Genomic DNA, 24,506 nt, shown 5'->3' with positions numbered 1-24,506 from the left:
GAAGCCACCTGTACACACACACACACACACACACACACACACACACACACACACACACACACACACACACACACACACACACACACACACACACACACACACACACACACACACACACACACACACACACACACACACACACACACACACACACACACACACACACACACACACACGTCACACCCCGCGGACAACCCAGGTCACATGCTCTCAGATGTGGCCTTCAACCTGTGATCAGCGCCCCCCCTCGACAACTCCACGCCCCTGAAGAACTTCAGATGTGTGAAGCAACAGATGTGAGACGTGGAGGCTTTGATGCAGGAGCAGGCCTGCACACATGGACAGTGGCTGATTCACCTCAGTGATGACACGGTTCGGCACCGCGCCTACTGCCTACTGTCGAGTTATTTAACAACTCCTCATCCCAGGGTTGACCCGAATGCCACTCTTCAGATTTTTCCCCCATTGAGATTATATATGAATTACCAAACATATGCTGAATACCCACAAAATAAGAAATACTATACTATACTATAGGGAGTACCATAATCCAACATTATTCATCATACATTATGAACATAAATTATTATTTGCTTTACTCAGACAAGGACGTTTAAAATTGTGAAAATAACCCTCTAAAATGCCAAGTGCCAGATTTGCAGAGTTTGGGAAATCATTTGAAAACTTTGATTTCTTCTTTCTTGAATTTTTTTAATATTTTGGCTAATGTTGGTGCTGCCAACATGCTAACAAAGTGTAAAGTTTAAGGCCAAAGATTCAAAGTTTGATCAGAATTTTCAGTGCCTCCAAAATTGTTCTCTAGTCAGCCCTAAGAAATCCAGATCTAAAGATGAGTATCTGTGAGTAAGACATGACTCATCACAAGTATTGGGTCATGGGGACAAACCACAGGAAATTCAATGTACAGTATTCTTTAATTGCTCTGATTACATTGACTTTTTTAGTAGGTACTGTTGACAGACATGGGGCGATCAACTCCACACATAAAGTCCCTGGTCGGCCATAAAGTTCGAACCCACCACCGCAGATGTAGATGAATATAGACTAAAGTGATACCTGCAATGTCTTCTTGTTTACCTAGTCGATTGCTTTAGATCGGATGACCATAAAAATGTTTCCTAGTACTGATTTGCACATTACTTACATTTTATATGTATTAATGATTCAACCTTCTTTAGTTGATCCCCAATTTTAAACAAGCTGGTATTTAACTTTCAAAGGACTTTACGCAAAAACTTGGTGATGAATTTTCGAATAGCTAGTGCAAAGCCCATCCTGTTCCCCAGTGAATCAAAATTCGGAAGTGTGCACATCTAATCAGGTGCCTGTGGAGGAAATACTCATTCCTACTCGATCCATTTTAAGTCCAATCCCCAGGGCTAGCTAAGAATATTTAATGGCTCATTCATCCCTGAATGAACCATACAGCAGTGATTATGACCATATGCTATACTAAAGACTTTTAATTGCTTAATTAAAATCTTATTAAACTATTGAACAAAGATAGGGAACATTTTGAACTTAAGGTTCAGTGAGGGAGTTAAATTCATCAAGCTTGCTTCTCCTCTGGGGGCCTGTGACACTCGGCCAGAGGTTGTGAATTGTATCACCAGTGCTGACTTCCTGAAACATCCTACATTTGAAGCCATTAAGCGCTAAGAATGTATTGATAGATTACCGTATGACTGTGAAAGTGGATGAGCATATTTCATCACCTCTGCCTCTGAAACCTTAACAAGAGTCTAAACCCTGTCTCAGAAGTGAAAATATTCAAAATGATATTGCATTTCATTCCATTTCCCCTCTGCGCAAATTTCCATACCAGATGTGGAGGCAGCAGAGGCTGCTCACTGATGACATGTAAAGTGGCACAGCGAGGTCTGTCGCCAAAGTCAAGGCCGAAGTGGCTGAAAGAAGAGCAGCAGGGGCTCCGCGACAGACAGAGGAGTGCATTCAAATACTGGCAGGGGAACGGCACATTTCCTCATCAAACTTTCCTTTTCTAAATTAGTACTTGTCTGGAGATGGAGTTCACCTGAGAGCAACTAATCTCACCAGACAAAAACTAGAGCCAATGAGATCTTTATTAGAGAGTCATTTGCCCCTCTTGGCTTTGAGCCCTTTATTTCCCGGCACCAAATCTCCCTGTCAAAACACATCGGAGAGGGCATAAACCTGGATTACAACTGCTCATGTGTTGTCATTAAGAAACCCTAAAACATGGTGCGTTCTGAGGGACTGGGGAGGAGTTGGCAAAAGTTTGTTCTTTCCCTCCCTCTGCACTCTTTTCAGTTTTCGACAAGCCAGTGTAAACTGATCCACTTTTCAGAAGCAGCCTGCCCTGTTGATCTTGCAGAAATGGCCTATTTCTTTTTACTGTTGTCACGCCCTTCACCGAGGAAGGGAACACCTACGTCTTTCAGAAACTAAGTTGGCAGCCCATTTTTACACGCCATTATTCAGTTATTGGTAGCTATACAAATTCCTCTATAATTTGTCTCCTCTTCCTTATCTAAGTCTATTGACCCACCATTATGAGATGCTGTCCAGATATTTTACAAACTCCAGTGTTTAAAAGTTTAAATGACTCTGATGTTAATGAACAGAATTTTTGAATGATTTGTATTTAATGTAAAAAGAACAAAATATTTCACTGATAAAGTAGAAGTTCTAAGGTTGAGGCTCTGACGCCTTTTTCAAGCAGCTCAGTTTGGGTATATTTATTTTGCAAATCTCCTTCCAAGAACATGTAACGCAAGAAGAAACATTTCTAATATATGAAATGGTCATATCATTTTGTTTGGCAACTGTAATGTTGATACAAATGTATAAAGTAACAGAAAATTGCTTTTTAAGAGTGAAACTGTGTAAACTCTGGTAACCAACACTGACATATAGCCTGAACCCAGTCCTGGTCCTGACTTAGAATCTAATCCTACCTCAACTCAATAAGTATGTACCCTCAGTGGAAACTTAGCAAGGCTTTTAATGCCACATTGAGAAGTCACTTGATAGTTTGGACGAGCCAAAGAAAGTGTGACGAGACGCAGCACGGTCCAGCAAAAGCAGCAAACTCATCAAGGACTATCTTCTGGAGAGACATAAAATATACAGTACGATATTGTTCAGTGCACTGTTTCAGGCTGGGGTTTTTATGAGGGGTCCTGACGTCTGCTCGACACAGGTGAGGAGAGGTTTCTGCCCCGGCTGCTGTAAGTAGGTCAGGCCTGCTGAAACGCTCACTCCCATTCAAGACATTGTGCATTTAGCAGAGAGGTATTGACCGTGATAGAGCAAGAGCTGATAACACGGTGCTGACTTCAGGTGCTTTATCTCGCCAGCTTTTGTTTACATTCACTAACATTGATTTGTTTGAACAGATAAGTTGGCAACACACAACTGCAGTATGCTGAGGGTGTTGTTTAAACTACAAATATGAATATGTCATTGTGTAAATACTGTCCATATTAAACACTATTACAATGAGCAACAACCGAAGGTCTTACATCTGTAGCTTTTAACTGACAAGGGGACAGTATGTACTGAAGCTGCAAAATAAAAATCAATCACTTGATAGAAACTAGCAGTATGTCAGGATCTTTTAATCAATTTACATTAGGATAAATACGTCAAAAATATAACATCTGATTCAATAACAATAAAGAACAAAAATAATACTCTCTAGGAAAGTCTTTGGGATAAAAATTTCCCAGCAGCGAAGTGGACCTTATTTATGTCATCATTAATAAAGGAAATAATGTGCTGCATTAAGATTTGCTGCCCAGGTAAATTCATGGACCATTCAATCACCGACAACTTACTGCAATATTTATCCTCTTTGAAATTGATTAGGCTGGTGTGGCATCCATGGAAGGCTGTAAACAAAGCGGCGTGTCCGTTCTCCCTTGATGTCCACAGTGAGAAGCTGCACGCATTCCAGTCGCTTAGAGGCTTAGACAGACGCTCAGGCTATAGGCCATTGGGCAAAGAGCTGAACACATCCATCACTGTGTGAGACCGATAAAAGGCTCAGAACTTCCACTTGCCCACACGGTCATCAACGACGAAGACCGCGGACCGAGAGACACGCCTTCAACACAACTCAAGAGTTTTTCAACCAAGCACATCGTAACCCTTCAGTGAGATCAGTGACCCACTGCACATCTCACACATGGACATCTTTGCTTCCTCTACACAGAGTGTAGGGTCCCTGTGCACCTGGCACAGAGTAATCCACTCACTTTCTGTCAAATAGCTGATTAACGAACAAATTATTTCTGCATTAAACGGGATCTTGCTAGTTCGGGCTAGGGTTACATTTCTTGAGCTCGATGTTCACTGTAAGATATTACTCTAGAGAATCTAGACAGTCATTAAAATGATGTTGTTGTTGCATTTTACTGCCTCATGAAAGCATTTAAACCTTGTAAAAAGCTATTTAAACACAGTGTTACATGCACAAATGAAACACAGTGAATGTTAATATTCTGAAACAGACCTTGGCAGTTAATTATTGAAAAAAATGGATGTTTTCAGAGTAAACGTCCTATTTTTTTTTTTTTAACTTCATCCAAACAGCTCTAATCAGGTCCATGAACACTCTTCAGTCCCCTGTTATGCAGCCAATTTAAAATGACACCTGAGAGAAGTTGTGTGCAAAGTAATTCTTATTTACAATGGGTTTTTTATATTAATAAATGTTAGGATATGTTTATGACTTTTGGTTATTTGCATATTTCTAAAAGTTCATTGAAGTATTCAGCACTCTTACGATTCTATATGCAAACGTCTTACCCTTTACAGTCACATTACACTGAGTAAGACCAAAGACATCTTTTGAGGGATTAAGATTGTACACAGTGCTCTGTGAACACACTGAGGGAATTTCAGTCTTTTAACAATGCAAAGAGAGTCTGTCTGAAAGTCTCTAAATCAAGTTCAAGCAGCAGAGTAAACAAATGGCGAGCAACTGATCCTGACGATTGCAGACACTCGACTTTCTCATGCCTGTGGGTTTTCTCGTATAATTGCTTCTAATCTCCTCTCCTCAGCTACAATCCTCAATATGTCTAATACGTTCATATCAAGCGCAAGTCAACTCCTCTCTATTTGACCTCTCTATCATGCAGATAGACCACATTAAAATATCTGTGTGGGGGGAGGTTGTCCCCTTTATTTGTGGTCTGAAAGTGGGGCAGCTGCCCCCCACATGCAGTGACCTCACTTAGTGAAGATCAATAGCCGGCTGCAAATTCCTCATTCCAAGTCCTCAGGAGACACTTAGGCATTGGTATCCCAGCCATGCATGCCATCTTGTGAATCCTTGCACCCTGATATTTGGGGTAAATTCCAGTCATTGACATCCAACATCCTAGACGACCAGATTTGACCTATGAGGGCAGCGCATCTGGTAAACCATACGGGGGAGATGAGTCCTTGTCACTCAAGAGTATCGCCCCATGGGTCTTGCTCATGCATTGTCTCTAGGGCAGATTTGCCGGGTTTAATTTAACATGTTTATACTTCAGTTTTTCCTGCTGCCCTTTTCATTTTTTCTCCCTTCAATCTCACTGTATAAGGCCCAGCACACAGCAAAATAATGGGGCCCACACTGATCCCTAGGCTCGATGATTTAATGGCTGACTGACTGTTCTATTTAACAAGACAAGCATAATAAGGGGATTAGCAACCTATCAGATGACAGAGTCCAGCGTGCTTGGCTGCAGGTATACGGGCAGATATCCTTTATCACATGATTTGTTAATCACTGTGCAGATGATATAAATGAGTTCACTTTTCACGAATAAAATATTCACACATTTTAGCAAAACTGCACCACAGCTATTGACATTTTGTATGTACAAGTTGCAGCCAGCCGTTAGTTAAGGTATGATGGCATTTTGAACCTTAAAAAGGACCCCTAAATGTCACGTTCCTCTTTGTTTGCTGTGGAAACCCACACTGGTGTGCGTTTGAGTCCTGACACGTCCACACAACACCCCCGGCCCCCACAGCTGGATGCTTGTAGGAAGGAGCTGATGTCATGGAGCGATGGAGGTGAAATGATCTGTTACTAGAAAGCTGAGTCTCTTCACGGAGACATCAGAGCACGCGATATGTCAGACATCTTCACCTTACGAGGTAAGGGGTTAACGCTGGCCAACACTGCTGCAAACACACAGACAAAAAAGACTAGATTATTAATTTCTTCTTTTTCAGATGTCATTCTGGATGAAGCAAAAAATTCTATTAACCAAAAGGATTATTATTATCATATTCCCTGTAAACCAGAAAAGGTCAAAGTCCCATTTAGAGTTACTGACATGAATATAAGTGATTTAAGTGAATAAGTGGTTTGAGGAAAAGTCTCATGAAACAAACATCAACTCTTTTTAAGTGACCCAACACCACTGCATTCAGAGGCCGCTCTGGAGCTTGTGCTGTGCTCTGACGTCACCAAGGAAGTGATTCATCACATTATTTATAAACTATAAGATGAAGTCTCAGTGACTTTGTCCATGAGCAGGAATGGTATAAATAAGGTAATTTTCCACGAGTCAAAAAATAAACATCGGGTGAACAGACAAACAGAATTCAGGCCCGAAAACACGTCTCCATATTGACAGCAAGCATTAACATATTGTTATTTCACAACGTAAGCTTTATGCAGTTTTGCTTATTTAAGAAACTGAAAGATGGAAAGATCACCAAGAGTTGTGTCTCTCGTATAAACTGTTGTATTATTATAGGCAAAGGAAGCTCTGGCTCTCTCTACAGAGTTATAATGAAGCAACCCTCTGACTGAACAAGGTCTGACTACACACAGAAAACAACCAATTGCCCTTGATTCAACCTTTCTTGGATAACTGTGATCTGGGTGAATCTTTACAGACACAGCAGCAAAAACCCAAAACAAAATATATGTCTGGCAAAGTAGAACTAGACAAGATGACATGACATTTTGTGTAAAAGGGAAGAATTTAGTGATTTTCTGTCAGCAAAGTCAGTAAGACCCACTGACCACAGCAGGAAAAAAAATATTCATATTGAAGAGGGGGGGAAAAAACGGCATCAGTGTTAGGTCCTGTGAGCTTAAACTGCACCTGCATGCTGAACAGCTTCATCCCCTCCAGATGTCTGGAGGCCTCGCTAGACCCAGAGCCAGCACATCTATAACTGTCTCCTCGACTGCCCAGACTCTGGTGGATAACTGCCAGAGAGAAAAATGCATGGGGATCTGAGGCCTGCAGCCACTCGTGTTGCACAGAAGAAGAAAAAAAGTGCCGAAAGAGGCCCTAAGATGGCTTGTGTGCAGTGTCTTAATATATCTCATCTCTAATCCAATCTGATGAATTATTCACACAGTGCTATCTACTGTGCCTCTCACCTAAAAACATCTGCCCTGCCAGCCCGTCTGCCAAGTCTGGCTTACACTCTGCTCTGCTACAGGAAGCTTTTAGTCTGCCGCTGTCCTGTGGCCTCTGCTCCATTTAACCCTCTTCCCCTATCTCTATTTCCATCTCTCGGACTAGAGACATAAAGCATTGAGGGGAAAAGATTATGTTAAATAAAAACAGGGGATCAGTCTGTATGAGAAACACATTTTAAGATGAATTAATTTCTCAATCTTACGAATGGGGATGACGCGACGGCGTATATGCAACAAACTCTCCCCCCAAAATTTGTTCCTGATGTTACACCTGTTTGTACACATGAAGAGTGAACAGGAAACAGCTGTGTGAAGAAGAAAAAAAGCCTGAGAGAAAAGTTCAAACTCTGCCTACTCTCTCGCTCAACACAACTGGACCACCGCTTCCCTGGAGTGGGTTTAATTGTGAGATTGTTGGTTCCAACAAATTACAAAAATGATCGGAAGCAGTTCCCTGGTATACAAGAAAGGCGTGTAGCGGGCGAGAAGTTTCACACACTGTTCAGCGAACCTGCGAGATTCTCTATTATTCTGACCGATTAAGTGTCACACGGACACCAAACACTGACCTGAATCGGATTTTGCCGTGAAAAGATCTGACGACGCCTTTGCCTTTGGGGCAAGGAAGAGTATAACATTTCGGCCCTGGACTACATCACACACGAAAGGGGACACCGGGCAGAAAAACAGAGCAGGTTGCATTATACCTCCAGACCGTTAAAGTGAGGAGTGTTCGCGAGGAATTAAAGGTGCACGCTCACCTCTCCCTGCACTGTTTGTGGCTCTTGGCAGAGCATGAAATGACTCGATACCAGCATCTCTCCTGCTCTCTGTCGCAAATGCCTCGTTCATAACTGTCAGCAAGGATGACAAACATGTGACCCACGCAACGCTATACGCATCCAAGGTTAGAGAAGAATGACTGCTTGAAAGTGCATGTTTCAACCAGTTCCGTGCATCAAATACGAATCTTCCAGCAGCCGACTGCTTAGTAACGGACGGTACTGTACATTAATACTAACAGAAAGTACAGCTTGTTTACAGTGAGGCAATTAGAGGCCTGTGATCAGAGAGTAACGGCAGGAATGTCTGAAAGGGTCAGTGGCACCATTACCAGAGTAAAGGGCACGACCTGGAATGTTCAGAGATATCAAATCACAGTGCCGAGGGGGGGGGGGGGCAGCCAAGAGAGGCTCGATTGGAGGCTGATTTGGTTAATCAGGCCCGACTTTCACACTCATTTGAGGAAGCACACAAACATATGCGACCGCCAACAACCACCCGCTGCACATTTGCAGTATGTGACACCTTTCAGTCGCCCCTTAGCTCCAGTGTGAGCAGTGCAGATGCAAACATGGCATCCCGGATTAAAATAGAACTTTATAATTAAACATGCAACATGCAGGGGAACAGGTGTGTGGTGAAGGGCGATGGGAACACACCCTGAAAAAACCATTTTTGCGATTCTCACACCAGCACATACTGGGAGAAACGCTGACGCACGTGTAAACAAACTCCACATGGTCCGCCAAAGCACTTTCGCAGGCTTGTGTACAGTTAAAATAAGACGGTGCGTGAACAGGACGTGGCCCCGGAGTTGTTCGTGTGACGTGTTTCAGTGGATGTTTCATAGGGGTTAAGAGGCAGATGTGGGGGTCTCAGGGACACTGGAGAGAACACAGCGATCTGGCCGCGTTCCAGGTCCACAGTCATTTCCCACATCGTGGCACAGTGCTCGACTGGGAATAAACAGAGGAGCCCGCTGTTCTCCCAGAATGCATGTTTGCAGAGTTCCCATCAGTGAGTACACAGTAAGAGGACTCCCTGAAGGCCTGTGTTTAACCTTTAGGTTACAAGTGGCTGGCCACTCCACAGCCCACCCCTCCCCTGCCTCAGCTATTAACCCTTTTCTCAACCGTTTTAATCGGCACAAACACACTTTGTGCAAGAAGCAGAGTCAAATCTCCAGCCCTGAAGATCACGTGATATGATTGAGAGGACCAGAGAGGCTACCAAATCTGTGGTGAGTTTATTTTGTTGATTACAGTACTCTTTCAAGAGAATTCGTTACAATGCTTCGAAAAAAACACATTTGATTATCTCCATGACAAAAGGCAAACTCCAACTGCTGATGAGGATCTTCTTTTATGTTTGAAAGCTCCAGGACAAGACCGTGTGGTGAAATGATTTTGTCAAGGAAACATAAAAGCTTTTGCCAGCATCATACATAACCGTCTGCAGATTTTAAGTGACACAACTCAGTTCATCCGACACACAGGATGTGAAATTTTGTTTGGCTGGTAATGGTCAACAGGTATAACAGGAATTGAGTAAGGATGTGTTTAAAAAAGAGCATTCTGTATTTCATTATACAAATGTACCAATTTTTGTGAGCAACTTAATACGGTGAGCAAGTTTCTACTTAAGAAGAATTTTCCAAAACCAAAAACTACATCGATATCTATACTATCAGAGTGATTTGAGCAGAAAACACTGTTTTCATTTGGTCTATGTTGCGTTATTGCAGTTATCATAGCTCTTGTCTAGGAAGACAGCACACAAGATTATGGCTGAAGTTTAAAAAACATATCTTGATTCAAACAGAAATCTAATTCAGAGCAACGCAGTGTATCACATACACTTAGCCTGTAATTGCACACATGCAAACTTGTTTAAACTTGGGTTATTGTAACATTGTTCACACAAAACCCTACGGAGGGGAAAAAAATATTTCCCTCACACACACAGACATACACAGAACAACAGGGATAGAGTCGACCTGACTGTATGAACAGATGAAGAAGAAGGATCAGAGCAGCCTAATGCTGAGAAAATGCCCTTGGGATATGCTGACAAAATGGAAACATGTGCATATGGGAGCAGCATAGGGGAATAAGCTGTGATAAAACAGTGTGATGCAGTGTGATTTATTTCTTCTTTGTCTTTTCTCGTCTGAACAGATTTAGTAAACTGCAACAGGTTGCTCTCTGCTTTGAGCTGCTTCACAACACAGGAGCGTCATTTTATCCTTTTTTACTCTTTTTTTTCCTCACATTTTGTGTAGCGCAACCCGGCATCAAATACATTTCCAATGTGCAAAGGAATGTTTTCCAGCGTCCCGGGAAAACTCTGCAACAGCGATATCACTGCGAGTAATTATCACCGTGTCGTGAAATACATTTTTTGTGGATAAGTCTGGATTTGAGGGGACTGATATAATAGGCACCGTACTTTACCAACGAGCCAAAGCTTTACTGACAGCATCATACAGGCGGTTCATTGTCAAGGCCGCCGGTATCCAGAATGCAACTGCCAGCTGTTTTCTTTGTGGATCAAACCAAAAGAAAACAGCAGACCAAGGTCGGCACAGACAGGCTCTTTCTCCTGCAGCAGACGGATGAATCTCCATGTACGAGGCTGCGTGAAAACTAAAACTCTCGCAAATTAGATAGTACGGTTGATTATATTCCACCCTCTTGAGGAACAATTAACCATTCTCAAGATTTCATGAAAGCTCCTATTTATTCCAGTTCTGCTGCTTTGCTTGTCGATCACTTGAGGATCTGTGTCTGTGTGAAAGCTTGGTTTGTGAGTGTTGTCTCTCATGTCCAGCGGCCTTGTTAGTACATTCCGGACAGAGTCCGACGGACAAAGGTTTGAGAGGGAATATCAAACTGTTGCGTGGCCATGAAAGCTGTCAGCAATGCAGATTTTTTTTCCTCTTGGGACCTAAGAATGTCAAAATCCAGCTCCACTCCAAATATGTTGCTTGTTGTTGGATGTCTGACCCTTACTATGAAGAATGATATATGTGCAGTTTGACATGAGAGGGCTATTTTTTCCATGAATCAGCCAAAAGGGAGACATTTTCTAACATTAAATCTGAGTTTAAGACGCTCACAACTAATCTGGAAGCCACTTGTGGACCAGCATGCAACTTATGTAAGTGTGATGTGGAAAGCTGAGGGCTCCTCTACAAAAAATACATTGAGTATTGGAGTTGTATGGATTGTAATGTATGCAGTAAAATTCAGCTTACATTGTATATATTATTTATATTTTTATATTGCATGTTGACTTACCTATTACTTTTTATTACTTATGTTTCTTCTACTTTTAATAACAAATTTCCTGCTGTAATCACTGCAGAATTCCCTGTTGTTGGACTTGCATAGGGTTAATAGTAAAGACTAATAAGGGATTTATCTGAACTTATCGTTACAGTGAAGTTGGAGAAAATGTTGGATTATATCTAGAACTGAATATTTTTTACGTATTAGCAATATGTAAATGTGTATGAAGTAGATGCAACGTAAAACAATTTTAATACAAAATCCGACACAATTCAAAGGAAAGCATTTTTGTGTCTTAAAACTTGTCTGTGGGAACCTTTAAAATCTAAAATAAGCTGATAGTCCACTCCAAACACATATTCTCTTGCTGCTTGACAAAACGCGAGAGACACTGAGAGCTTTTCAAGTGAAAAGGTACTTGGCAGTACATGTCAAAAGTAAGCATGAAGAGCAAATAAAAAAAAAATCTTAGCTTGACCTCCCTATTGACTCTTGACAAAATTTTCCATCTCTCCATTAACTGCCACCCACACACATCTAACAATTTGGCAACAGTTTCCATTGTGCTGCCAGCAGCGTGTGGGTGAGAGACTTGCGTTTCACACAATAACACCTGATGCTTCTGTGTTGTAGCTGCCAGTAATCACACAAACCCCATAGCCAGTGTCATAACACACACACACACACACAAGCACGCACACACGCACACGCATGGACACGCAACAACACGCACATGCACACAACAAGACAATCACGACTTTGTGCTGATATTCATGTTCATGAGCTTTTTCCCAAACTCCTCCGGGTTCACACACAGTTTGCAGGCCGGTTGAGGATGTGTGTGCACTGGCTGCCACACTCACTAACTCCTATCAGTAGAAAAGAGGCCCCACTTCCAGTCACAGGCTCACTGCTGATGAGTTGTGCCTCGGCTTAAGGAGTCAGAGCCATCATCTGTTTTTTGGGTTTTTTCTTCTTCCCCCTTCATTGCTACAGACACCCACACACAAGCCAGCAGGCCCTTAAAGCACAAACACACCCAGGTAAATAGCTGCTTCCGAAGAAAATAAGTCCAACATCTCTTAATGCAAGGGTAGCTCCTACACATACGATACACACTCACCCACAAATACAGGCTCAAGACACACACACACACACACACACACACACACACACACGCAAACACACACACACACACACACACACACACATCTTTAATGAGCGCCTTGCCCTGCTATCACCTTGTGATAAAGACCTACTGAGGAGGTAGACGGCTGTTTCGTGTCAGCTCACACCCACTTTTCCCTTTTAAGAGTGAGACAGACTAACGTGAAACTGCACACAGGCTCGTAAAACAAGTTTATAATCCTCTGGGAAATGAGAGGTTATTTGGCCATAAATTCAATAGGTAACCAGATCTGCAGCGGGCACACATGAATGATTCACAAAGCAGCACACAGTTAATGAACACGAGGGGTTTAATATCTGTAAGAGCAGTACTCACACTGTGTCCCACTCAGCCGTGACACTAAAACTTCCCTCAGATCTATGAAAAAAAGAAAAGAAAAAGAAGAAAAAAAATAGGAGTCCTTTAGGTGACAGAGACAGACTGATTCCTCCTCCAGGAAGTGTCAGCATAAAAATCCACACATACAACAGGAGTTTAAAGGTCTAGCAGATGACAGCTCTGGGTCCGCAGGTCCACGCTCTCCCTCCCTCTGACACAGAGTCGTACTACAGCCTGCCTCTGGCCACTGCACACACTGGAGCTCCTCCCATCCCGCACTGTCAGGGAGAGAGGGAGAGGGAAGGAGAGGGAAGGGAGGGAGGCAGGAGGCGGTGAGGTAGGTGCACTTTCCACCACACGATCCTGATTCAATGTGCAGTCTGCAACGTGCAGGTTTAAATACTACCAGGGTTTTTTAGGAGCAGAAATACTATTACTTCCTACAGAGTATTGTTACACCGAGTTACTATTTCAGAGGCAGAGGAGGAATAAAGAGTGTTTTATATGAGAAAATAGTAAAAAAAAAAAAGAGTTTGACTCCAGTTTTGTTGAAATTCCTTATAAAAAGATCATCCCTAATGTCTTTTTTCTCCCCTTTCACTTTATTTCTCATTGTTATTTGTCTATTAATTGTTTGATTATAATCTGTGCAAAAAAAAAAAAAAAGATTCCATTGGGTCCTGTGTTGTTCTTTGGGAGGGGGGGTGTCAAAAGACTGTCAAAAGTTACAATTAAGTTAGGCAAGAAAAAACGTTCATGAGAGCAGCCACTAAATGGGACAAAGGCCTGATTGCAGTCGATGCAGCCTCCGAGCTTTCCTTTTTTTCTTCTTCGTGGACTGCAGATGTTTGCCTCGCAGCCAGCTGCTCACTCCGACATTAAGATTGCATTTAATGACAGTTATTACCGGCGACTTCGAGCTACTGGAAAATAAAGTAAATCTATTTTCTCCTAAATCACAGTCATCAATTAACAGCTCCCTATGTATTTACTATCAGTGGAAATGTATATGAGCCCATGAGGACTTATTTTGAGCTTTTTACGCTAAAACTGTGATGAAACTACTGTTCACCGAAATGATCCAAGTACAGTATATCTACATTTTTTGGACATGAAGATTTACTTGTTTGCAAAGGAATATTATTTCCCTCAGTTAACTTAAAAAACACAGATGTTGATCTGTTAATCCAACACGGCAGTTTCAGCACAAACCTTGCCAATGAAATAAAATAGCATGTGCTGAATATGTCCTTGGTATGCATGTATTTTTATAGACCATGCCAAACTTAAACTTCATAATACTACTTTACGTGATATAGATTGTGCTATGACATACTCTAACCAGTATCAAATCTATGAGAGGCACACGAAGAAGACGCTTAGAGCTGATGAATGGAGTTGGGCAACAAAATGGTCCAGAAAAAGAATGCACACAACACAGACAAGGACATAGTTTTCAGGCCATGACACCTGAAGTGCAAGAGAAGTGACGCAACAAAGTCCCAGAAGAAGCCGTTTCATGAATTGTAAAGGGGACAACTCAGCTCCGGTGAATCACACGCTGCCCTTTATGTTTCAAAAACAGAGCATGGACTTATTTATTATATAGCTATTACTTTCTGTAATTCATCTCCAACATGTCATAAGAATATATTCTCATAAAGACAAATACATACATGTAGATTTGTAATGATTCGCCAATGAAAGTGTCAGGAAAGTCTTTAAAAAGTCAAACCAAACCAGATTACTTTGCATGCCTTCTCCAGAAATATTGCCTGAGTAAATAGAGAGAAGTGTAAGATAGCGGGGCATTGAGACGGGGACGCCTGTTTCTAAAATAGCAGATGCTAATTATACACTTTAGGCAACTGCTAAGGAGGGAGGCGCGAATCCAACTTCGAAGTGTTGGGATTCTGAATGTCGGCTCAGTGTTTCTGTTCAGAGTCAGGATTCCACGCGGCCACCTGAGACGCACTAAGGCCACAGTAAGGATACTCACTGAACGTCTTACTTACCGCCCCTGTTAGTCAGACCCCCCCTCCCTTCTCCCTACAGGACTGGTAACTCACCTCTTGTTGAGTTGGACCACCTGCCACTGCCACGCAGGCGACATTCTGTAAACTATCCCTAGAATTTAAAGGAACCCCTCCGTCAATGGTCTAAACACGTGGCTCAGACCCGACGAACAGACGGAGACTGGCCTCTTTCATTGCCTGTGACCCTGTGAATGTGGCTGTTCTCAAAATGTCACTTTTCATTGCCCCCCCCCCCTCCGTGACTACACTACACAAAGTGCACCCCACCAGTTACAATTAGGAAACTCGGAAATGCTCTGTGGTTGGTAACGGTTGGAATTACAGTAGGTTTTTTGAGAACAATGGGAAATTTATAATAAATTGAGGGGTTATTTATAAATAAGAGCTTGGCAGACATTTTTGAGAATAATGTGGTTTGAGCAATGAACTTGACCACGTACATAATTTTTTGCTACATTCTTGAAAATACATGTCACAACCTTTTTTACCCAAATGATGGGTTGATATTAAACATGTGCTTTTCTGATTCGCGGGGACTACATGAAAATGTTTGATCCTTCTGCTCACACACAGCAAACACACACAGCTGGCAGAAGTGCTGACAGGTCATTCTATATAAATGAATAACAATCAAGGAATTACGGCGCTGCGATAAGCCCTCGTGTTTCACATATTAGCTTAATGGAAACACACCAGATAGCAGCACCAGGCTACTTAGAGCCACTGAAGCCGACAGGAGCGGTGAAGACAACAGAGCAACCCTGGGACCTAACTCTCCACTCTGTGTTATCGCCTCAACGTACGGGACGCTCGGTCACGTTGTTTGACCGTCTCGTGAAGATGAATCTCAGTTTTGCTGCAGTGATGTGACAGGTGACACAATTCAGCCCACTGTGTTGAAACGCTGTGAATATGTGAGGCATGTGCCAGAAAAATGTGACAAATAAAAAACCCACATTGTTCACTTCCTCTAATTTCTCATCTGCCTGTGTCTTATAACAGCAAAAATACAATGATCAGAGTTGATAATATGCTCTGTCTTTTCATGTCGAGGCTGCCTATGGCCTTAAGCTTTCCTCTGGAGTGCCAAAGTTTTTCAGTAAGAAGAAAGCACACACACACGCGCACACGCACATAAACACACACACACACACACACACACACACACACACACACGCACACAAACAGAGTTTCATTTCTATAATCACACTGGTCCTTTCAAATAATCTAAGTTAAATCACGGTTTGTCTTATAATTCAGATTCTTCAACCAAAATGTAACCTTAAACTCAATGGGACACATTTAGAAGAGGTGAGTGAGCTGTCGAGAAAAGCAGCAACTGAGGTGGCACAGTGTGATCCACAACTGAGGCGAGTGACTCATTCTGGCACTGAGTGAAACTGGTACAGCACATCGGCTGCTGTGTAATATACCCAGCATATGATCAGTCCCACTCATCTCAGATTGTCTGGTGTGGGATCTTTCGTTTTTTTCCGTCTTGTCTGGTTCGTCTGGAGCTCTGACGGCTCGGCATGACACAACCGAAGGCATTACTGCACCACCTCTGACACCGTGGCTCTCCCGCAGAGAGGGTGTGTGGGATGAGTGCCCTCTGGCATGGAGGTGATGCCAGGGAACAATCCCTGGGGTGTGTGTGAGAGCTTTTCAGCCATCTCTGTGACTCACCGCTGGTCCTTTCATTATACAGTAGCATACATGCTCATTTTCTCAATATCACCATCCTACCTATTAGTCACCAGACTGAAACCGCGGCAGTTCCCAGCATTATCAGTCACATGTCTGCTAAATCATCAACTGACTGTGTGGGACTTCCACATCATGCTATATTTCAGGTGCTTGTGGCTGTCCTTTCCTAATCTGTTTTTGTTGTTGTTATAAGACAAAACATGTTTGCAATAGTTTAACCATTTATTAGATTAATAATTTGTCAAACCAGAGCCAATGGCACAGCCCCAAAGCAAAAGTAAAACCTGCTCTAAATGCAACAAAGCAAGAGGAACAGCTCGGACGCCCCTCAGGTGGCCCTCCATGGCAGCAGTTCAGTCTCCCTGCATTTTCTTGCTACAGGCCCCTCCCCCACACATACATACCCCCACTGCCACATACAGGAACAACCATGTCCCGATCCGTTCAACAGAGCGCGAATTTAATCACCCAGTATTTCCCTTCCCTTCTCAGTGCAACAATATCGATATGATTCTCAAAGCTCACAAACACTCTCTTATATATTGTGAAATTATGGAAAATTCATCAGCATGTGAGGTTTTGTTTTTTCCTAGACCATTTATACTGTGGTAGGTTTCCTCAACTGGTTGTATTAAAGGGGCCTCAAGTCGTTGCGGGTTCAGCATCAAACTAAGAGCCGTCGTAGTGTCAGAAAGCATCGCCAATGTTATCTCTTGGTTTACGTCTATTTCTATCCCTTCTTTGCTTCCTCTGAAGTCGGCATGCTAACCAGCTAGCTCCGGCCCATCTTGATCATTTCCAATAGCGAGTCATAGTTGCTCTGCTCAGAGGGCATACTGAAACATTTTTCTTGTCAACTTCACAATGGCTGAAGCTCTTGGCAAGCGAACATAACCGCCACCCGCAAGAAACTCATTTCACTATTATTTAAGTAAAAAATATTCTCTGGGTTGAGCTTCTAAAAGTGAGAATTTGTTGCGTTTTCACATAACACATATCGATATAGGACACAAACTGTCACATATTTAAACATATTGTACACCACGACTACGCGGGAAGTTCTCGTGCCACTTGGACGTGAAAAGGTTAACATGTCAGAATCACATTATTACACAGACATATATATATTCATATACTGTAGACAACACAAAGAGAAATGAAGCCAGTTTGTAATCGTTACACCTTATGGCCACCTTCAGTACACTATAACACTGAAACGCCGGTGTATTGACATCAACTCTTCTTTCAGGTGATACTGACGAAGGTGAAGAAATAACAAGTGTGAATAGACTGCGTTCAGTTTCAGATGTCTATTAATTACATAAATAGTGTGGCTAGATTGCCTATCATCCAGAATGCAGAAGAATAATGGCCTCTCCAGGATAATGCTCTGTGTCCGCTGTGTCTCAAAGACCAATTACATCCACTGTAAACATGACCGCTTCCCCACGGGGAAATCATAAAATAACCCCAGAATACCGCATGGTTGCTTTTTCACGTAATGATCCGAGCATGGGGCTTCCTCCAGAATATGTCCAGATCCCAAAGGGCTAATGAGACATTAGACCTGATTTGAAGGTGTGTCATTCCATCATGCTGATTACAACAAGAGAGACATTTTATACTACAGAGAGAAATTGACCTGATGAGAACAAAAAGAAGTGAAAATGAGCGATGACTCAAGCAGGGAAAACCCAGGATGAATAAGTAATAAGGCCATCTACATGTGGGGCAGACGAGACATGAAATATTAACTTAGCATCTGATATAGTGCAAGAGTTAAGGTTTAAGCAACTCCTGAAAAAAAAGCTATACTGTACATTGACCACCACCACCACTGTGGTCGTGTGCTGGAAATACACCTCCCGTTCAAACACAGTGGCGAAGAGGGAAAAGTGTCTGCCTCAGCATCTACGTGATGTGCTTCTATGTTATTCAACGTTAATTTCTGAAGCAGTCAAAAAATCTGCATGCAGATAACACCCACCGCATCATTCATCTCGGCTACTTCACTTTCATTGAACACGCCCAGTTTTTATCGTGCGGACGAATCAAAGTGAAACAAATGTTAGACAGAAGCGAGATTTAAAAAATGATCTGATGCTCATCTATGTTTTTAAAGACGTTTTTTTCAAAAAAGTACAGCAGAGCTTTTATCTTAAAAAAAAATCTCATATAGCCTTAGTGAACAAAAAAAAAAGGCAAACTGCAGATGAGAAATCACTTCACACTAATTGTAGCTCTCCACGACACATGCTGAATTACCTCTGAGCCTGCATGGGGATCTGTCTCATCTTTACCATGGAAACCAACACACTCTACAGTACATCCACACACAGGGAGCAATTGCCATGGCATCCAGCACCGTGGCGACAAGAAGCTTTCAGCAACCATGCAGACCAATTTAGTCGGCGGCAGCTAACTGGACACTCAGACAACCTTCTGTCTATCACTCCCCATCGCCTCCTCCTCTCTACTCCCCCTTCTCTCACTCTCTCTCCCTTTTTTACGATGATTTTCTTTTTGCCACCAGCCAGAAGAATTACCTTTTCATCAGCAGAGGACAAGGTCTTGCGCTGCTCAGTGTAGGAGTGGCTCCCGGTCGAGTGGTGACAGAGGAGAAGAAGCTCTGCAGGGATCCCGAGAGATGCCCAGGGATGCAGCTGAACAACCGGCACCGCAGGCACGCATCCACCACCACTATCACCAGCAGTGAGAGCAGCGGCGGCGGGAGCAAAATCGGAAAGGGAGGGGGAGAAATATGAAAAAAGGCAAGAGAGGGGGTTGCTCTATCAGCAGCAGGAACATTACATCATAGGCTGCCGCTGTGGAAGGGTGGACGGAAGAAGGGAGGTGCTCCTTGTAGCAGCACAGTGTCTGTCACTGCTGAGCTCTCTTCAGTGCATGCACAAGTCCAAATTCAATATTTATGATCAGGTTATTGCAAAATGCCCTCAGTGGTTAGAGCCAGACCTATGAAATAATTAGATCATCTGTACTTAATTGTGTACTGTCACTGGGGATTGTTGTCAGAATGGATATAATATGATGTGCACTATAACATGGTTTATCCCTTTGGGGCAAGGCTCTGCATGTGTGTGTGAGTGTGTGTGTGTGTGTGTGTGTGTGTGTGTGTGTGTGTGTGTGTGTGTGTGTGTCCAGTGCATGGGAGCCCACACAATGTCTACTCTGTCAAGTAATTCAATTGCGTGACCAGTGCTTGTTTACCAGTGCTCACGAAGCATGCTGATTTTCAACCTCTGGAAGAAAAAAAAAAAGGTCATCCGAGATTCCTGAGTTGTGACTGGATAGGTAGAATTGTTAGGAGTTAACATCTGCTCACAATGGTTGCATGTAAACCTTTCTGTCACAACAAAAATTTGACCTAAACTACTGTGTAAATGTACCAATGCTTCAAGCCATAACTGGTGGAAAGAGTCTGATCATAACAGGACGGAAGTAGCGGTCGCCTTTTCCCAGTGGTCAGCTGTTAACCACTGTTTCATGCTGGTGCACCACAGACCACCGCCACTGACAACAATAGTTAGTTTGAACCACATGTTCTCAATCTTTCCTAACATATACAAACAAACAAACAAACACTCGCTCGCACGCAAGCATTAACAATATTATTTGATCAATAATTTGGTTAATAGAATATTATATATTTTAAATCGAGTAAATGTGTGTACTGTGTTCATATATATTTATTTATTTTTAACTTTTTACAGCTTAACAAAGTTAGGAAAGAAATGTTTAAGTCAAGCCTGATGTTGTCTTATCTTCCGCACAGTAAAGCGTACAGCTTATTAATTAAACAACTGCATTGGATCAGTATTTACAAAGTCCAAGTATCAATGTCAGTATTAAGAGTGGAAAAGTTGGATCGGTGAATTAATTTATGCTCTAAAATGATTTAATCAATTAATGGACTATCAGTTTTGAATCAACTGATTCACTGTGATAATAATCACTAAAATAAGCCATCTCTGCATCGCTCAGATTTTTTGGTTTTTAGTTTTTTGGTTTTAAATTGTGCATTTCCTGTCTGAGCCTCTCATCGATCGCTGACGGTGGCCATTTGCAACACTGGCTTTAATAAACCAACCGCACACTACCTACTGATACCAACCATAAGAATGACAGACTTATTAAGTGGCCAGATGGAAACAAGCTGAAGACTCAAACCACGGCATAATTCATTGCAATTCCCTGGGAGCCACTTATTATCACTGCTAATACCGATAATAATGCCACGAGCAATGTATAATGTAATCTGTGGCACTGCAGTCGATAAAGCAAACAGACTGTCATGTTTTGTGTAAACAGACTGCAGCCCTGTTCTCTCATACAGTTTGACATCTGCCACAACCCAAACAATTTAGAATTTGATAAATGGGTTAAACAAAAATGTAGATCTGTGGTTCATAGCGAGACAGAAGTTTGTGGAAGTGAATAAGTGTCTGCCTGAATATTAGCTCCATTTTAAGAGTAACCACAGGTCAACAGACTCTCATGAGGAACTGATCAGTTATAGGCTTTGGCCATGTTTTTAACCTTGAAGCTAAAGGCATTTAAATAATTTCCACATGAGCAGACACTCCGTTTCTTTCCTCTCAGCTGGAGATCTGCTCGTATGCTTCCACAACTCTACATAGCAATAATTAGCGACAGACCTCTATTAGGATCTATTTCAAAACAGCCTGGAGAAAAGATCACTGATAAATCCAAAACAAAACAACCCACTATATTGCAGATCACTGAACCCATTGTGAACTCTTGTCACCCCTTCTGGCAATTACACAAACACTGTCGACCCATCCTTATGATCTATGCCTCGACTGTCCTTGCTGCCATCTGCTTTCTCCTGAAGACCGTAATCCTTCCTCTGAACACCTACGATTTTTCCCGACGTGACGTCTGGAAAGAGTCCGGAAAATTGAATCCGGACATTTTCCAGACATCTCACATACTGGAAAAGTACAGGAAAATGTCCATTTCAGTGCATGTCTGAAAGCAGCTGTAGATTCTGTTTTATTTCTTGGACACCCTCTTGGGTTTTCCGCTCCCATCTGCTCCGCCATACCGCTGTGGCACTCTCCATCTCTGTCACCACTGTTGCTTAAGCTCCTGGGAAACCAACGATTGCTTGTTGACATAAAGCACATGACTACTGGTACGTCTCCACATACATCTGATTTAAAACTCCAGTATTGCAAAATGCAGAAAGATTTGCCTGGCAAGAATAGACTTATTTAACTAATTATGAATTATTATTTATATACTTATTTGACCAGGGCTTGAATTTGACAGACATTTATAGATGTTTATGTCCCACACTCAAGCTTAAAGTGAAGCCAGGCAGGTCTCTGGTAAATGTCCAGATCAGACTCTAGACTAAACCTGACAGATCATTTGCCAAAACCATCCTCACACTGACTCATACTGAGAAATTACTGTAATTGAGGAACCTACTAAGCCAGTTGAATCAGCATCTTTTAAATGCTCTCTTTCATTTATTTATCGCTGAAGTGCACTGTTAGTATAACAAGTAAACCAACTGCAGGGTGGGTGTGAATTTGAAGGACAGTTGTCACAGCATGTTTTGGCAGTCAAGTCCTCTGCAGTGGTGATGACACAGTTTGTCCTGAGGGCCAGAAATGACGGACCACAGAGACCTTTCATTTAAGGCCTGATCGGCAGCTTAAGAATGGAGCCCAGCCTTCAAACTGCCTATAGGCAGCTCACATCTGCCAACTATAATCTGTTTTTTCATCATGGTCCCCACACGAAACAAAAAAAAATGCCATGATTAACGTGACACAATGTGCATGAGCATTTTTAATAACGATAAATAAAAGAATTAGGCCGAAGTAAAACAGTTGCCGTTTTACTCTGTCACTCTCCAGCATATTCAGAGTGGCGATCCATCATTATAACTTGCAGATGTGACCTTCACAAAAGCAGTTTTAATATCATCTCGGTTACAATACGCCCAAACAGAGGGAGAAAATAAAGGAGCACTGTATGTGCACCAAAGACCTTAATAAGTGTGACAGTGCAGGAAGAGAAATCAATCCAACTGCTCTTTTGTCCGTCTGTCTCTCATTTTAAAATGGAGCAGAAAACATTCCTCACATTCCCAGTATTGTAGGTTGGCTGGAATGCAGACTGTAACTCGGACAAGGCCGTGTGACTTCCAGTGTGTGTGACACTGTTCAGTGGATGACGCCTGGGGAAGGAGGGTACCCCGGAATGTAAACAGCACTCCAGATGGACATGACCTTTGCTAACACAAATTGGCTGAACCCCTCATGACCTCAGGGGACTACAGCCTTGGAATATTATTGCTGTTGTCGCACACAGACAATCAGTCCATTCTCCCAACGAAAAGCTTCTATTTTCCAAGAAACTATTCTGTTTCGCAATTTGCAAATAGATTCAAGCACTTCTCGGCAAAAAGGAAGAAAAAAACAAAACAATGAGTGTACTGTGAGACGCTGACATGACGTGATACAAAAAAGCTGTTTCTGAGGTTTTAAATAAAAACTGTAGCAACATTATAACACTATCAGATGTGAAATTTGGACAACCAAATTATGAGCATCAGATTAAGAAAAACAGATGCGGTAACAATTTAATGGATATTCCCATTACATCATTCTCGTGTCTATGCCTGCAAAGGTCCCATCTGCAGCTCAGAGGAATATACTGTATTTAGGCTTTATTCATAATTCATGTAATCAGTCTGCAGCCTCTATAGCAATCCACGCATTTCATGTAAATTGACCTAATGGTGCTACTGTTCTTGGCACTATGTAAGCGTAAAATATCACTAGAGAAGAATTTGAAAAAAAAACTCACATTCCCATTAAATCCCCATGTACAAATTTTAAAATGTGCATATCCATGTTGAAAAAAAGCCACAGACGCCATTTATTTTCACAATCCAATTTCAGATAATATCGCCTGAAGAGTTAAGTGGCAATGAATTATTAAAATTTCACACATGCAGGAAGAGGTGGTCAGCTGTGATACATGGTGTTGATTGATCAGACTCAGTCCCCTCCCCTCTACCAAAGCACAAGGGACTACTTCTGAAATTAAAAGGTCAAAGGTGAATGGCTGCCCCCCCCCCCCCCCCCCCCCCCTCAACTGTAGCCAACATGACATGACATGCGGTGCAGGATTTAGTAATATTAGCATCAGAGTGGGAATATGAAAACCCACACAGATATTATTATGCAGGAAAAAAAAGAACAAAGACTGGAAAGTTAGAATAGATGATGTTGTGGATTAATTCTACTAACCATTGGTGATAAATGTTAGCTGTCTTAACAGGTGATTTCAGTCAACGCTGAACTTAAACAAATGGCCTACTGTATGTCAAACATACAGACCATCAGCAGATAGCTTTAACATTTGTTTTGAAAATGTGTTACTCCAGTAGCCCCTCCGGATAAACAACCTTTTCCTATGTAAACCCTCGGGCCACATCCGTGTGCCCATCTAAGAACAATCACAAACTGCCTCGCGGGTTTGACAAAAGGGGATATTGAGTGGATTGTTGATTCTTTGAAGCTTAGCCCACCACAGGGAAAACTGTATTTCTGGCCTCAGACACATATATGGCAGGGAGGTCAGTGCAGATACTGCCATTGGTTAAAAAAGAAAAGATGAAAAGCAGCAGTTGCATCTTACTATATATCTTTGAATAGTGATCTTAATCCCCA

At 42.2% G+C, this 24,506-nt stretch overlaps 1 protein-coding gene across 2 annotated transcripts in view; it reads right to left on the bottom strand.

Annotated features, from left to right (window-relative positions):
- The window catches only part of sema4ba (sema domain, immunoglobulin domain (Ig), transmembrane domain (TM) and short cytoplasmic domain, (semaphorin) 4Ba), a 42,337-nt gene extending 22,866 nt beyond the window's left edge, over window positions 1-19,471 (bottom strand). The window contains exons 1-2 of one of the 2 annotated variants that reach the window (XM_035642835.2): window positions 13,178-13,303; window positions 13,028-13,069 (exon numbers count right to left, since the gene is read on the bottom strand). The gene's annotated coding sequence lies outside the window, so the exon portion shown is untranslated. Of the gene's footprint in view, window positions 1-13,027; window positions 13,070-13,177; window positions 13,304-19,319 lie in introns of those variants that run through there. The other variant, XM_035642836.2, reaches the window with a different exon arrangement.
- Window positions 19,472-24,506: the final 5,035 nt, after the last annotated feature.

This window comes from Scophthalmus maximus, chromosome 7, assembly GCF_022379125.1.
Source record: "Scophthalmus maximus strain ysfricsl-2021 chromosome 7, ASM2237912v1, whole genome shotgun sequence".
Lineage (NCBI taxonomy): Eukaryota > Metazoa > Chordata > Actinopteri > Pleuronectiformes > Scophthalmidae > Scophthalmus > Scophthalmus maximus.
This window is presented reverse-complemented; position numbering and strand designations above follow the sequence as displayed.